The 13,710-nt window shown below is 38.1% G+C and overlaps 1 protein-coding gene across 1 annotated transcript in view; it reads left to right on the forward strand.

Moving 5' to 3' along the window:
* The first annotated feature begins 608 nt into the window (after positions 1-608).
* Positions 609-13,710, forward strand: part of cdh5 (cadherin 5) — a 68,374-nt gene continuing 55,272 nt past the window's right edge. The window contains exon 1 of the mRNA XM_039999991.1: positions 609-727. The gene's annotated coding sequence lies outside the window, so the exon portion shown is untranslated. The remainder of the gene's footprint in view (positions 728-13,710) is intronic.

Below are 13,710 nucleotides of genomic sequence, written 5' to 3' on the forward strand. Positions count from 1 at the left end.
GTACAAATAAGGATAAAGAATATACAGCTCTGAACTAAACCTGTAACCCAGGTGCTTTATGTTTCTGTGGCATAAAGCGAAACAGATACACTTTTAGAGCATTTTGTGGAACCATGGGACAGTACCTCCACCACTAAATGCAGCAGCATGTCTTTATATGACTCAAGATTTTTGCACAATAATGTAGACCCCTTTATAGTCTTGTGAGCCTGCACAAACTATCTGGTCATTTTTGTGGGAATAACAATTTTAGATTTTCATCAGTGTTGTAAAGCTGAACTTTGCAACACTGCAGTAAACTATGGCAAACAACACCATCTTCCATAGTTACATAAAAGCCATTTCATAAATGATCATGTCCTAAATAATCAAAAATATGTGATTTAGTTAGTTGGTGATTATTACATCCTTTGTACTTTCAGTTCAGGCATTGCGTGTCTTTAAAAGGTTATCTTCAGGCAGAGAACTGTTGTGGTGTCGAGTGATTGACAGAAAGCAAAAAGTGGCTTAATGAATGTGTGGATGGGAAAAACTCTCAGCAGAAACCTGCATGTTTACTATGATGGTTTACTTAACTCCAGAACTTGTCTTTTAATATTAAACAACAGCAGATGGCTTCTGAAGGGAGGAAAACAAGCCTCGATATCTCCCGCTATGCCGAATGTGTGCAGGCACCGAGAGGAACAACGCAGAGGCAAAGGGGAAAACTACAAGTCTGGCACAAATAGTGAGTATTAAAACGGTGCGATATTCATTCTGGAGAGAAAGTCCTCGGTGTTCACGGTGTGACATTCTCACACTCTGCTGTTTGTGTTTTAAAGCAGTCGACAGAAAAAGGCAAGGTTTCAATCAAGAAACACGCTGGTCTGATGGAGAGAAAGCGAGTCATGCGAAACCACATGTTTTAAATGTTAGTTAATGTTGTTTAGCTGTAATTTGAGGTGTGTTTCATTTCCTGAAGCTGTCACTCTTTCTCCAATGACCTCACTCTTAGAGTGCGCTTGCATTTGAGGCCCTGTTCGAACATGAGGCTTAAGTGGCCCGAGAGACCCCGACACCATGTAATCACACACACGCACACACATATGTACCCTGAAATTTAATGATCATGTGAACCGCATTGAAAATGTGTGTGTGTTGCACTGCGTGAATGTGTGTGCAGACTAAACACTGACCGACATTGCTATTTTTACTGATTAGAGGTTGTTCATAACGAGACCTATTAACATCAGGCCTTAAAACACATGCACGCACCAAAACTTCAGATTCAGTCGGCAAAAGGCAGAGCAAGAACATACCCGCTGGCCAAAGCAAGTGCTTGTAATTGTCACGGTTGAAAAGGTAAGTGACTTTTTTTTACATTACATTTTTTACTTGAGTTTTTTTTTCCACTTGGTTGTTTTTAAATACAAATTGAGCGAAAACGTTTACCTTCGCAAACATATTCAGACACTTTATCTGGTCTTCTCTGATTGTTCGCCTTTTGAACTAGTGTGCAGGCATACATATATAATACTTTCTATCCTACAGTGGTGTTTTGTGTTTCAGTTGTGAGCACAGCTGGACAGCGGTGGCTGTGTGACAGTGATGTTTAGTGGAAAAGTGAGCTGAAGGTGGTAGTGTGTGCTCGGGTGTGGAAGAATGTGTTTTTCATGTACTTGTCATGTTTATATGCCTTCCACAGATAGGCATATGTATTTAGGAAGGCATCTGTGTCATTTTTCATTTATCTCTATTTCCTTTCATCGACCCTTTTCCTCCTTAATGCTTTGCATTCATTATTAGGTGCATTCTCTTTGTTACTATTTCTTTCTTTTTAATCTCGTATATCTTATTGGCATAGATGATGGCCAAAAATGAGTAATATAATTTTTAGATTTATACTGCTGCTGTCAACATCTAGAAAGTGGAGAAGGGTCAGAAATGGGATAAAGCGCTTGGGATTTTTGCATTTGATGAATTTGCTGTCACCCTCTCTATCTGAACAAATAAGCCTTTATTATCCAAAGAAAACTGTGCATCTTCAAAATATAAACTGAGGAACTGAGTACATGTGCTGACAAAACATCACAGTTTTTTTTAAAGGTGTTAAAATCCTAGGAGCTGGCATGTTAGTGTTTGGTGTGAACGTTAAACCAGGAAATTGAAAAGGGCAATTTATCAAATTCAGAAAAGAGTCAGGAGCAAGGGAGCAGTCAGTGTACAACAACAATCCAAAATCAGGACAAGCAGGTAATCAAAACAAAAAGAGTCATTAGCAATCAGGAAGACAAGCAAAACCAAAGATAAATGTCAAGCTGGAAAATGTGTGCATGCTAAGTGGAGGGTGAGGGGCAGGTGTGAAGGCAGGTCATGATCAGGTGTCCACTACATGGTTGGATCCACGATTACACAATTACATACATGATATATTACATATTAGATACACGATTAAAAGCTGCACAGCATGCACTGCAGTAGTTTAGCAAGGTTCACCTTTGCATGTGGGGCTCACCATTTTCAGGAAAAGAATGTAAAAATCATGTAAAGAGACAATGGCAACTGAAGCGGTGTGTGTGATACTAGCTGTCTAGTGTACTCTGTGTCACAGCTTTACATAACTGCACCAGCAACATTATTTTTTTTTCTCACCGTGCCATGTCTATGTATATATATGAGCAGAGAAAAAAAACTCAGGTGAAGACAAGTGCTTTGTACATATATTGGTCAACAAACAATTGGCTGTAATGTAAAACCCATTTTTATTTCCACCCCGAACCAATGTTTGTGTTGTCTGCCCATACTGCCTTTTTCAGCTAAGAAACATCTCCAAACTGCGAACTTTTTTGTCTAAATCTGAGTTAGACATGGTTATCCATGCTTTTATTTCTTCTCACTTAGATTACTGTAACAGTCTTTTTCTCTGTTTGAGCAAAAAGAATCTTGACCGTCTCCAGTTAGTCCAGAATGCTGCAGCAAGGCTTTTAACAAAGACACGAAAAAGAGAACACATTACACCAGTTTTACGATCATTACACTGGCTTCCAGTACATTTTAGAATTCATTTTAAAATCTTAGTCCTGACTTTTAAAGCTTTGAATCATGATGCTCCTATCTATATTCCTGATCTTTTAGAACCTCACACTCCCTCTCACAGCCTGAGATCATCTAATCAAAGGCTGTTGGTAGTCCCACGAACACGTTTTAAGACCAGAGGTGATAGATCTTTTAGAGCGGTGGCCCCCAGGTTCTGGATTTCTCTCCATCTTCACGTTGCCTGGATTGTATTTATTCTTTTAAACATCATCTTAAGACTCATTTATTTAGATTAGCTTTTGATTAGATTTGGCTTGTATGTTTGATTGTGCTGGTTTTTGTTTATCTGTTTTATATTATTGTGAAGCACTTAGTGGTTTTTATCCTGTGAAGAGTGCTATATAAATCAATAAAATAAAGTAAAGTAAAGTTTATACTGTATAGTCTGAGCCTAGCATTATACACACTGCAAAATTATTCTAAATATTTGTGCTGGTACAGTTCATCTAACATGCAAGTAGCCTAACCTAAAGTTAAAGCTAAAAGAAGACCAAACAAAATTAATCATATTCTTAAACATCACAAGTGCAAAGAAGCAAGAACAAGCCAAAATGTCTCACCCAAGCCTCACGTCTCAAATTGCAGGCATCAGAGAGGACAAGAGCACACCCAGCTACAACAGCTGACTCTGGGCCCTTCTCTAAAAACAAAATTTTCGAACTTTATTTCAACAAACGGGTTAAACAGATTCAGATTTAAATTAAAACATATGCAGTAAGTTTCCTTATTTTGATGTAATAGTAATAACATGCATGAGGACAAATTTTCTCGCTTTTTAAAACCATTTGGTTGCCATCAGGAGAAGAAGCTTCCAGCAATGTTAAGTTAGGGCTTTAATCTGTCATTTTACCTTTGAACCAGTGCACCAACCCTTCAATGTGGCACACTTTACAGGCTCAAACCTGGAAACTGTTAAAGATGTTCTTGACAGTGCTTTATGATTGATCTGATAACCACATACATACAATCACAAAGTGGGCAGCAGCCTTGAAAAATTCAAATTATGCCAACAATCTAGATCCTCTTAATGATGCTAATGTCATTATTTCCATGGAAGATTAATGAGAGCTATTTATGGCTCATTAATCATATCGAGAAGGACTACAGATTAAACTGTTAATCACACATCAAATACAACTGCTGCCCCCTGGGCAATAACTAAATCCCCCTGGGCGTGTGTGTGTGTGTACATGTATTACCACTGGAGTTCACCAAATATCTCCACCTGCTGCTATTGTGTCCTTCTGTCTTACTTTTATTTATTTAGTTAGTTATTTTTGTCTGTCTTCTCATTATGGCTGACTGATCTTCTGTGTCTTATTAGCCTGCAGTAAAGAGTCACTAGCCCAGAGGAACTGGGCCACGGTGCTGAAATCCAATCGTTCCACTGAATCCGCTTTCCCAGAAATAGTGACTTGGTGAACTCGTTGCTTGGCCTTTGCATGCTAAATGAATACTGCCCTCTGTCCTCGGTGCTCTGGTAGCTCTGTTTTATTTGTCACTAACTATCATTTATCTGACTGAGCAGCATGTCTGCATTTTTCTGCCTGTTTTACATCCAGGCATTTTTATAATGTTGTATCCAGAAACAACAACAACTGCTTTTTTGGTTGTGCATTGTTGGCTGAGCTGTTCATGTGGGGACAAATGACCACCAAACCAAAACGTATTTATCAGTATTTGGATGACAGGCACCCCTTCTCCATGAACAGGCAGATCAAAGCTGTTGTGGTGCCATGAAGGAAATCAATATAATTTACATTGATATGGATACTAGAAGGTCAGAAAAGGTGTTATCATCCAATCTGACCTATTCAAAACGTAGAATCAGTGATCAGATTAGAAAATAAACCAAGAGATCTCTTGCAGCCATGTGAAAAAGTGCAATGAAAACCATCATCATTTTATTTTAGCAAGCTTTCTAACATGTGGTTTACATTATAGTACACAGTTTTACTTTAATCACTAACCAAATCGTGAGTGAAAAGAAAACTATGGAGATGAAACTTAAATCCAAAAACTGGATTCAAGCTCAAGTCTCCTGGGTGAAAGTCATCAGATTCACTTAATTGTGAAACTCGGTTCTCAAAAAAGACTTCCAGACATCAGCATGCATTCCCGTAGAGGTGCTCAGATAGAAACCTCCAGTCCAAGAATGAAGCAACTTTTACAAAAATACAACTGAGCACAACAAGGCTCTGTATTGTAAAATGCCATGCTTATTGTGCAATACACACTTTGGGCTTAAACAAATTTAAAAGCTGGAGTTTTCCTTTAACTTTAAAATCTTTTCACTTATAGTTTTAACAATCCTTCATCTTCGGATGATGAAAAACAGGATGCCGGTCTCACTATACTTGCAGCACTTTATTATAATCCCATTCCTGTGTTTCTTTTTTGTGGTGGGTGGGGGTGAGGAAGAGGATTTTATGAAGACATTAGAACTGGCTTAACAATATAACAATCAATTTTCTGTTGTTGTGGGGAAAATGCAGCTTAAGCTGCAATCATAGGAGCAGTAGTGGACGATAGATGGGGTTAGGGGGCATCTGGACTGCAAATCCAGAGAAAGATAAAAAGAGACAGAAAGGGATTTCCCATCCCTTTCTACAGAATCTGGGTGTTCCTAATAACAAGCTTAGACCACCCCCCTTCACTTTTCCACTCCTTCTTTTGGATATGAGGGGAGATCATCCCACTGCGCTTTAAACACACACTCTGCTCAGATTAAAACACACACGCACACCAGATGCTGTTGTTGCCTGGGGTAAAGCCGATGTCAGCCACCCCCTCTTTCTCATGTGCTTATGAGTGGATGTGATTGTTTCATACCTGAAGGCTTTTCCTGACCTTTTCATGATGGTAGTGACTGAGAATAATGACACTCCGCACACTTTTTGAATAATTGGAGTAACAGGATAAAGATTCTGTGGTCCCTGTACCACTGGGACGTGATCTTGGGAACAAAGGTGTAAAAACTTTTATACACTTTCTGCATATGAACCATAAATAGCTCTCATTAATCTTCCAAGTCTCCTGCCACACTCAGATTGTGTGAAGCTGTACTTTGGCACAAGAGGCAAAAATTAAGAATACCAATATGCTCACCATGTAAATGCTCCAAAATTTGAGCTGATATAATACATTCAATATCTCGATTCCCCAGTACAGCAATGACCAGTGGCAATTTCATTAGTTTGCAAGTAAACTGAATTGACTAAACAGGAGATTATAAAATGCCGAGAGCAGGTTTTTGATCACCGAGCACCAACTTAGTGTGCTAGTATTTGACTTAAGGCTACAGAAGAAAAATGCAAATACCAACCTTTTTTTTTTCAATTTAATGTTTGTAATCTATCCGAAGATGAAGATTTATGTCTATAATATATCTTTTGTGCTGGTTTATATTTTTTAACCATGGGGTGTGAGTCAGTGAATGAGGTGTGTTGTATAAAGCACTTTGAGTCTTCAGGAGAGTAGAAAAGCGCTTTACCATTTACCATTAGTGAACCGACATTAGGAGGATTTAATCTGCAAAGATGGCGAGAACAGAGTTGAAATTGAAATGCAATATGCATGACACAAACTGTGGATGAATGCACCATATCAGTCCTCGTTGTGTGTGAGTTGCGCAAAATGTTATCAAAGGCCATCTCTGGCTTGGAGAGCACATTTTGAGAAACCTATAGGTTTAGAGGTGACTCAACCTGGTACTTTATTTTCATGAAGAGAGTAGCTGTAAATGCCTTTTATAACAGAGTAATAATAAACAACCATAATAATAACAGGAATATTTTACTTGTGTACACTAAAGTTTGAACTGCATGCCAGTGAAAATCCAAACTCTTTCCAGTTGGCATCATCAGCACGTTTTACATGAACTTTTGATCTGGAGTCCAACAAATCACTACAAGCACACATGAGCATGAGAAAACCTTTCACTTCTCACGCCTCCATCTGGTCGCAGCCTTTGGACACAGACTGCATCGTGCCTGCTTCGGCAGCGCTGTGAACGGAGTGTGCAGTCGTCTTAACGGCCCTCTGCTGTTGGTGATGGGACTCTAGGGTTGTTATTGTGCTGCTGTTTTTAATCACACACATGTTGTGAGGAGGAGGAAGCATTGCTCACCCTGAACTTTGCTGACTGCTTTTAAACTGTGTGGAACTGGGACATTTCTTGGAACTTAGTTTCTATCTCAGATTTTACAGTCCCTGCTCTGCATGAGCCAAACCTTTGATTATGTTATTATTGTGCAAGATTCTGAAAACTTTCCACTTTACTTTCATTTTAGATTAAACCCCTCAGGCTAGTTTCCTGACCAAAAATACAAACATGAAACTAATGCTAACTAAGCTTTGGTATGTCTATTTCAAGCTGAATTGCATAGCTGTATATACTTAATTTTTTTTACACACCAAAAATCCCAAGAGGGATTGTCATGACTGCATAAATGCAAAGCCTTTATAAAGTAAAATGCATTAACTCAGAACCGAAAGAAACAGAGATAGAGGTGAGGATTTGTGTAAATGGGGTGGGACAGAAAGAGGATTTGAAAGTTGGGCTTGAAAGCTGTCACTGCTAAACTCTCAGAGAATCTGTTTGGGACTGAATGTCCACATAATGGAGTTTCAGTACTGGATTTGCTCTCCAGCATTTGTACTATACAAAAAGCAAGGCAAAGTTTGTACCAAAGTACCCAATTTGGTCACCAGTTTGAAATCTTTACCTGATTACAGCACTCAGGTCCAATGGCTCTATGGCACCTTACCTTTTTCCTGAACAATTAATTTTGGGAGCTGTTGAAAAAGCTGATGATGTCCCTAACTATTGATTCTAATCAGGAAACAACCTCAACATGGAAGTGCAGTAATTTTTTATACAAGAAAAAAGCCACAGCTAAAGAGCAAATAACATAACTAAGCTGCAACTTAATTTTTTAACCTATTTATAGGTTTATGGGTGCATTGTTTGGATAGGTAACCATGTTGACTGGCAGATAGATGCCTACACAGGCAGCTGTAGCTGTCTGAGATGTCTGCTTGCCTTCACTTTATGTAAATTCAAGTCATAGAATTGGACTCTGTTTGTGCTGTTTGAATTTTTATCTGAAAAATAAAATGGTTTACTGTGTAGTAACTCACAGTCCAATAAGTCTGTGCTTCTTACAGTGTCATTTAGCATTTATTAGCCAGTATTTGTGTCTTAGCAAATAATTTTAGCCAATAATAACTTTCGCCAGTGGATACACTTATCTTAGCAACATTAGTAGCTTAAATTTAAGCCAAAAATCTTTGCATTTCATCAAAGGATAGCCACTTCTGGCTTTAGAAAACCAAGATGGCAACTGCTATACTCCTATAATAGAGAGTGAATGATGTTGCAGTGGGTACCTCCTTCTTTTATATATAGTTTGCAATTTGAATAACTTAAAATGATTATTTTTCTTAAACAAACAAGTGGCAGTAGATGAAAATTAAGGAATCATTTTCAATTCAGACTGCGAGTCTTGACCAAAGTGATGGCTGGTCACATTTGCTAGAATCACTAAAATAAACATTAGAGCCTAAATATACTAGAAGAGGCATATTAGACTTTTTTCTGTCTTATGGATATGAAAGAAATGATTTTCACCCAAGAGACTGAACTGCAATACTATTTTAAAAAGGTAAACTTATTGGACTTTGCTTTCTCCATTACACTAGTCTCCCTCTGTTATCACTTCTTCTCCTGTATTTGATTCTCTATTTATTATAAACTGATTTATGGGTGAAAATTGAAAGGTCAATATTTTATGATGTTCACTAAACAAGAAAACAAGAAAACTACTAACACCGGGAAACTACCATATCCAGACAGGAAAGCGTGACAAAAAGTAGACAAAAAGTATGTAAGATAAGAAATTAGCTTTTTATTCAGGCACTTAAAAAAAAACTTTAACTTGAGTTGTGTTTTAGCAGCTTATCTCTTTTATAGTAATTTTCTTTAATCACAGAATAATTAAACAACTGAAGAACATCCTGGTAATTTATTAAAAGGTAAATGTTTTTCTTTATCTATATCTACTTCACACTAACCAGCAGAAGCCAAAAAGCATTAATTCCAGTGGTGTCCACACTAAAAAACAGCGAAAATATAGGCAAACGCAATGAATTAGTGATCTGAACTCAAACGATGTACACTGCAAATACTAGACATTGCATACACAGAAAGAAAGTATGCATTATGTTATACATTAGACTAAAGAAAATAATTTAGACTTATAGATAGACTCATAAAGTTTTATCTGCAGCCAGAAAAGTGTGATACTACCTAAACTTAATAGTAAGACTCGAGATGTGCAATAAAGCAATGACATGATTGACAGTTAGGCTTTCTCCGTGTCCTCCACTTTCCTCCCACATTGTTATGATAAATGGAGATTCTAAATAGTTTATGTGGATATGTATGTCTATCTTTTAGGCCTGTGATGGACTACTGTCTGGGATCTACTCAGCCTCTTGCATCATGTCTGTTGGGATATACATTCCAGTGTGCTAATTATACTTCATAAACCTGAAATAATTATTCTGTTCATCTAATTTTAACTATTTGTTACACAATTTCATCAAACTACATTCCCCATACCCCAACTACAATTTAAACCACTTTATTCTTCCTGGTTCCAATGGTTACCAAGCAGACAGATTCTCCTTTCTAAGGCTCTGGCATAGACCTTCCTGGGAAGACTGTAAAATTCTGCTGCTTAATTCTAAGCACATTCCTCTGGCCCCCATTCTTAAAAAGGGGAGTCACCACCACAGTTTGCATCGCTGACTTCCATGTGATGTTTCATAAGGCATGTCAACCAAGGCAGCCTAACAATCAAAGCCTTGAGAAACTTGGGCTGAATCTCATGCACCTCTTATGACGGGCGAGCCATTCCCTTTGTTCCCAGACTCTGTTCTGTCTGTGGAAGGTATTAGGATTGAGGAGGTCGTCTAGTTATTCCTTCCATTGTCCAACTATGTCCTGTATTGAAGTCAGCAGCATTCCATTCCCACTGCATGCAGTGTCAGCAAGAAGCTGCTTCCCCCTCCTGAGTAGTGTGAGTTTTGTCAGAATCACTTAAAAGCTGACTAAACGCCTTGCTCTAAGGAATTACCAACTTCTTCCAGACCCAAGCTTGAGGCATTGATAGACCTGTGCTCCACAGGCCCAGAGTGTTGGAGTCGACTGGACAATTCAACGTCATTCCCATGTTCACACACATTTCACATTGTCACAGCTCAGAGAAGAACAGGCAGTCACTGGCAGTGTTGGGAAGGTTAGTTTTAAAATGTATTCCACTACAGATTACAGAATACATGCCCCAAAATGTATTTTGTAACGCATTCCGCTACGTTACTCAATAAGAGTAACGCATTCGGAATACTTTGGATTACCTATTATATTATCATGCTTTTTACAACTACATGAATGTACTATTGCTGTGTGAATTATTACTATTACTGAAGGTTACTTGCCATACCAACACCAACTAGATTTAAATCTTAATATCAAATGAGTAACAGTAGGGTGGACATTAGGTAAGGCTGCACTTTTTGCATCGATCTCGTATTGAAAACTATTCCACGAGTATAGAAAACAGGTCCGCAGCTCCGAAGTCCGAACCGTAGTAAAGGGACCTCTGGCTAATACGTCGGGTTCGTGTCGGGCTCGTAGCCAAAAACTAGCTTTACTTTGTTGTCTGGGTCAACTTTGCTAGCGAGAGACAGAGAGAGGCGTTGAAAGGCTGCTCCAACGGAACTTATTGTTTCGGAGGAAAACATGAACACAGTGTACAGTCGAGTCTTAATAGCTTACTTACAACTGGGCTCGTCAGATATTCTTTTTGGCTGCAGTGGTTATTATTATATTTACATGCTTCCATCTCCCGCTTCTGGTCAGTGACATCTCTTACTTTTCGACTCTCCTTTTTCTTCCTCCCTGGCGCTCACAGACACATAACGGGTATGGCAGTCCATTCTCCCTGCAGCACAGACTACACTGCCCATGAGGCTACATTCTTTGGGACTATGCCTGTAACACTCATATTAAATAATTTTTGTGAATAATTTTTTAAAAATATTTCTTCACATGATTATGCGGGCCGCAAGTAGGGGTGACATGGGCCGCGGGATTCAGACACAGGCATTAGAGCCTCTTAATGCGTGTTTTGCTTGGGGTGTGGAAACCAAAAATAGAGAGGGCATAGCTGAACATATGATACAGGAAAATACCGCCGTGTAAGCCCTTTATTTCAGCAAAGTAACTGTATTCTGAATACCACCTTTTTAAACGGTAACTGTAACGGAATACAGTTACTCGCATTTTGTATTTTAAATACGTAACGGCGGTACATGTATTCCGTTACTCCCCAACACTGGTCACTGGTTAGCTAGTTCTTGAATCACAATGGCAACTTCAAGTGCTGCTAGAACAGGAGAGTTAATTTCAATTGTTTATTTACAACAACATCCACTTTTAAGGCAGTCAGTCGAAGAAAAGAAAAAATTTAATTAATTAATTATTTATTCAGTAGCGATTCAGAAGAACACCTTCTCCAGCATGCTATATGACAAGCAGAACCGGATAACTTGATGTCCGGTGAGAAGTGCCTTCTTTTACTGAAACATTGTACTGAAACGTTGTGGACCACCACTGCTTGTTCAGTCTTCTGCCACAAATCATCAACAGTAACTTGCAGGAGAGTAAACGTCCTCAACGTGATGTTACCAGTGCGAAATGCTTTGGGCCGAGGAATTTTTCTACTGTGTGGGGTCACACTGACTTCCTACTATTGAAACAGTAGCAGCATGCAACACACACACATGCAGAGAGCACTGTGAAATGCCGTAACCTCTGTCTTCCTGTTGAGTTGATGGAAACTTCTGACCAGTGCAGCTGGATAACTACTTTACGTCACTTTAAGTTCACTGTAAAAACTCAACTCGATGCAGCCACACCTTGGGAATATTTTAAGAACTCCTCTGCAATTTCCTCTACTGCCACTTTTGAGGGTTGAAGATAAAAATTAAAATGAAAACAGTAAATTAGCAGCTAACCATGGTCATCAAAACAATCTCTTATATAGCGGCTTGTCTTGAGATCAGTGCAAATCAAAGTGCTACAGAGAAGACTAATGCTAACAACATAAGAAGACAGAGCAAATTAAATAAAAATCGAATAAAAAGACAAAAATAAATTAAAATATATTGCAATTTAAAGCTCACATAGACTAAAATTTGTAACAATAATAGCAATAAAAACGAAATACAGCAAAATAAAGGAGTTTAAAATAGAAACCAGTTAACATTAATGTGAAAAAATAAAGTAATACTGGATAAAATTGTCTATAAGAATATGTTATCAAAAGTAAAGCTGAAGAGAAAGGTTCTAAGTTTTAACACTATCAGATGTGACCAGGATGAAGTCATTGTGAATTTTAAGTATTTATGATATATCCTATAATGCTGTTCTTACAATCTTATTAGTATATTTTGATATGTTTTTTGTATCACAGCCAAGTTTTATAAAAGATTTCTACAATTCAAGCAGCATGTTGTTAATTTTGTTCATTATGTTTTTATTAGAGGTTCAGCCGAGTGTCTTCAAAGATACTTTTAGTACAAAACAACAAATCAGAGGAGCACTTGAAAGAAGTGAAGGGTTGTTGCTATGGAAACCACCAGCAGGAAGGACTGGGGAGACCTGATTAAGGACTGGCTAGATCAGATTAAGTATTGTTTCTATTATCTCACTTGGCTCACCCACACGCACAAGTGGACATGCGCTCATACGTGCGTCCGCGCATTACACACACACACACACGCCATACATGTTCACACTGAAACACAAACAAATACACACAAACACATCACTCTGTGGGACTGGTTTTCCAGATGTGAGCAAGGAGGAAATCCTTTTATGGAAATGACTTTTGATATGAGCCTCAGTTCCCTAAATGGGAATCTAGATTCAACTGTAGTCAATATAGCCAGCCAGCTGACTGGTTTGTTACGGTAAATGTCGTAACATTTTACTCAGTCTGAAAAGTATTTGAAGTTTTTTTTTTTTTTACCTCTGTGACTAACTTCCTTTTGTACACAGTGCAACAATAACATGACCTCACTTCAAAGAGCAAAGTGTAATTAGAAGAAGATAAGGTTTGAGCTGAGACCTCTTGGTGTTTTTATCAGTTAGCAGAAGAGGAAGTTTGTTTGTTCATTTATTCATCACTGTCATAAATAATAGTGTTTTTAAAAAACACAACAGAATTTGTAAAAAAAAAATGCTGCGTGTATCTATTGTTTTCCAAAAGTAACTGATAGCGTTTTTAAGAGTTTACCTTTCTTTGTCTGTAGGTCACCAGACTGGCCATGTTCTTAGGAAATATGATTTACTAAGGAGCAGTAAAACTGCTGAACAACGCGGTCTCAACACTTTGAAATCACACATGAGATATCTTATATTTTTAAGGTGCCATAAAAGATATTGGACATGTTCCATGTCCCAGGTATAAACCTTCATTTTATTTTATTTTATTTTATTTTACTATGACAATAGTAGTTTGAACCTCCCATATTAAAGGTCTTGAAGTATGCTCAATCATACAG

The sequence above is a fragment of the Simochromis diagramma genome, unplaced genomic scaffold, assembly GCF_900408965.1.
Source record: "Simochromis diagramma unplaced genomic scaffold, fSimDia1.1 OVJJ01000596.1, whole genome shotgun sequence".
Taxonomy (NCBI): domain Eukaryota; kingdom Metazoa; phylum Chordata; class Actinopteri; order Cichliformes; family Cichlidae; genus Simochromis; species Simochromis diagramma.